The sequence below is a fragment of the Cupressus sempervirens genome, chromosome 9 (assembly GCF_028749045.1).
Source record: "Cupressus sempervirens isolate cs-2001-9-10 chromosome 9, ASM2874904v1, whole genome shotgun sequence".
Taxonomy (NCBI): Eukaryota; Viridiplantae; Streptophyta; class Pinopsida; order Cupressales; family Cupressaceae; genus Cupressus; species Cupressus sempervirens.
In genome coordinates, this window is record NC_143126.1 from 199,133,236 (window position 1) to 199,137,611 (window position 4,376).

Sequence of the window (4,376 nt, forward strand, 5' to 3'; positions counted from 1 at the left end):
GTGCTTTCTATTTGATTAAATATCGATTCATTATTGTAAAATGTTTGTGGTAATGAAATTTAATTACATTCTTTATTGTATAGGGTGTGGTTATTGGTGATGAGCCCATATAGATTCTGCATCATAGATGCTCAGACATTTCTATTCACACTGAGAGCCCCATTGTATGTATAAGGATCATTTATTTTTTATTTTCCTTATCTTCATAAATAAATTCAAAACTAATTTCCATGATATTAACAACTACTATTTTGTATCTCATAGGAAACTCCTAGTGGACATGAGGTTGGATAGGAGAGTTTTGTATCTTTGATGATGCGACCACTATATCCTGAGGAGGAGCCTACACTAGTAAGTTGTAGCTTGTATTCTTGAGTAAATATGTTATAAATTTAGCATGATATGAATTATAATGTTATAGTTTAAGTTGTAGATTCATCTGACAAACATATTTGAACATACATAAGCCACAATCAACAAGGTACAAGCATTGTCGAGAGCATACGAGAGGACTCCTAACTAGCTCAGGAGGTTGATGAGAGAGGTATTTATTATGAAATTTTAATAGTATAAAATATCATTAAAAAAAGATCATTATGCATTTGAGTAATTCAATGTTAGATACAAAGAATCATATAAATTTAGTAGTCTAACTTTGGGTTTTCCTTTTTTGTTTATGTAGGAGGCATCTGATCCACCTAGTGTAGTGAAGAGGCTGCATTTTGATCATTCACTAGCACCCTAGGATAGTATAGTTGTCATAGGATGCATCATGAGACATTTTTTGAGATGTCATATGCCACATTGTTTATAAAAACATTGATATTATACACATTTTAATGGCATGATCAGCCACATTTTGTATATGGATCTATGTATTTTGATATATATTTGTGTAATTTGTCTATGGATACATGAACTTTGATATATATTTGTGTAATTTTTTTATGGATACATGTATTTTGATATATATTTTTGTCATTTATGTGCACAATGATATACATATTAATTTAGTATCTAGTATTGTTCAATTTATTGTGGATCATGTGTATTGTTCATGTTTATAGAATATCATTAATTTTGATCATGTTTGTTATATTCGATTCAAATGCAATAATTTGTGAATAAAATTTGAACAACCTTAATTATCAAATTTGGATGCAATGTTTAATTTGAAGTGCTATCATGACATAAACACACTTGTTAACCACCTACACAAGGTTCATATAACCCCAAATCTGATTTTAAACTCCACCTTCAACCTTGAAACTAACTCTTGGCTTCAAATCTAATCTCAAAAAACTTAAGGACTCCATTTCTCAACCATGGATTCTATTCCCAACCATGAACTCATTCCTAGACTCATAATCTTTGATAACTAGTACTTCACTTTGTTACTATCCTCATACTACAACTTTTCAATTTCAACATAACCTCAAAATATCCCAATTTAAGAGACTTGATTGGATCAAACCTTTTTAACTTGGTTCCCCAATACCATATCCATATGAATAATATCTATAAATTTCTCACATTGATCAGATTACCCATACTAATCCACTTAATAAAGCTGGCTTCATTAATGCATGTTATCATTTCACACCTTATATAGGTGTTTCCAACCTTGAATGGTCATGCTCAAACCCCTAATTGACTCTTTGCACTCATTTTCACTTTGCAAGAAAAGTTATGGCTCATTTTCCTATAGCATTTGACAGTTCATCGATAGCCCTCATGAGCTCTGAGTTACGACCCTTAGAAGATTGACCTCGAAACACACTTAGAGCACATTGGAGTCTCCTCGGTATGGGGTGGTCGCAGATGATGGATGATCTCCACAGTTGGAACAAGGGTATCAATAGGGTTCACTCACCCATTTAGAGCTATTGGTGCTGATGATTCAATGCTAAGATCAACGGTTTTGAAGCTACACTGTGGTGCACCTATGAACTGAAGCACACTGCGAGTTTTGACATCGAGTGAGATCAATGTGCCAAATCCAAATGGAACATGATCTCTTAAAAATGAGATAGGTTATTTTAGGCCTTAGCATCATCGTCCTATAAAATTTAATGTTTCATCAATAGCCCTCACGAGCTTTGAGTTACGACCCTCAGAAGATTGACCTTGAAACACACTTACAGCACCTTGGAGACTCCTTAGTATGGGGTGGCCACAGATGATGGAGGGTCTTTGTGGCCGAAACAAGGGTGTCACTAGGGTTCACCCACCCATCTGGAGCTAATGTCACTGCTGATTTGATGCAAAGCTCAGTGGTTTTAAAGTTTCAGTAACAACCACTGAACCAGTAGGATATGTGAATCCATCATCATCTATGATCGGTTGTGCAAGCTTTTGTTTGCCTCTTACACAATGTGCTAACCAATAATTGGATTTCTTATCATTCTCCTGTGGTGCAACCAATGCAAAGACATGTCCTAGCTGAAGAAGATCTGATAGATGGTTATGCTCAAGTTAACTTTCCATCTCATCATTTCTGATAGAGGGTACAATAGACAATGGAGTAAGATAATGTGGAGCCCATGTGTCCACCCACTCACTCAACTCGCAGTGATCCCAATCACACTGAAAAAAACTAGGACAAAAGTAAGCTAGCTGTCATGTCCAAATGGTCCATGTACTAGAATTAGAGCTTCGGAATGAATGCATTTTTGATGAGGCTCTCACTGTAGCACAATCTGATCTATCACTTATGGGCCCTTCCTTAACCAACCAAAAGAACTTGTGTACCACTGAATCAAGAATCCTTCCTGTGATAATGCTAAACTACACCAATCAACAATGCTACAAGCATCAAGAAGCTCTGCTGCTGAAATCTTCAATTGTTCCTTAACTAGAGCTCTCTTCACACATGCACCTACTCCATCATGTTCCCCTTTCCCATGGATGGACTCAAAAAAACTCCAAATATGAGGCACCTCCTCTCTACGTGCATCCTACACAACCAATAAAACATGCAAGCATTCTTGAATTGACCTATACAGTTATCTGACTAAATGATATGTCTATCCATAGAAATTGCATGCTCCTATAAGAAATCAAAATAATTCTTGAAAAAATGTTGCACAAACTCATGAGAGTGAGATCTATCATCACTCATATAAAAATGATTCTCTCTTATAATCTTTCAATTATCTTCCGCACTGTCAGGGGCATGTCTATATGTTATGTGGACAAAAATAGCAATCCAAATGGAGTTTTAATATTGAGATTATCTCTCATTTTGAGGTTTCAATGTGTAGTTCTCATCAAAGTCAATAACTAATATAATAGTACCAATGGGAAAAGTCTCCTTACACATTCTAAATTGTTGATCCAACCATTGAGACCTGTGACTATGTATTGCATACTTGTAGAAAAGATTTGCCTTGAAATCTGAAATAAAACTAGCCGCACTAATTTCTTTTGCAACCAATTCACATCTCGAGCCCTCACCCCCACTCTTCAATGTGTATTTCACCGTTTCATATTCATTTTTTTAGTATTGTCTTTCCAAGATCTTGTTCGCACCCCTCATGGAAACATGTGTCAAACTTGGATAAGCCACCACTTTCTGAACACTTCTCATTTAAGAAAGCATTTCTATAAAAGAAACAACCATCAACTCTATGACATAAAATTGATATAGCAAGTCTCTTGATGATTTTGGAAGCCCACTAGCACCACAATTCTTCAACATTTTTTTACTATGCAAAGTAGAATGAATGAAGTGTAAAAATTCATGGTGCATTGAAAACTCAACATGATATTTGCAACAACATGTATTTCAAATTTTAAGTGGCACACAATAAAATGGCTTCAAAGATTCAAAAGCCCTTTGTGATATATGAAGACTTGGATGACTCTCTCTAAATTGTCTGAACAAAATAGTTTGACTTACCTCCAAATAGTGTTTAGGATATGGCGTGCGGTCTTTGATGCCAATTCTCAACTTTAACACGTCTTTAGCATTGGGTGATACTCATGAGCTAGAGTGCCAAACTTGTGTAATTTCTTCCTTCACATCATCGGATAGCTTCTTATCAAAATTTGAAAGTCTCCCATCAAAAGGCCATGTTTTATTTTGAAGAGGATCATCAATTCTCTCCCGTCTACTAAGTGCTCTTCTTAAAGTAGTATGATTTAGGTTCAAGTCAATACAAGTTTGTCTCATATATCTACCCTTTCTCAAATGATGAATTATGAAGGAGGTTGTAATAACCCTTCTAGGAACTCTCTTATCCTTCTCCTTGCTATTTTTTCCAATGCTATTGAGAGCACTGAAAAGATTCTTCACAATAATGGCATTTCTTTCCAATTTTTGATTGACACGAATCTTCAATTTGGAAAGCATAGGCCTCATCTTTTGCATCTTT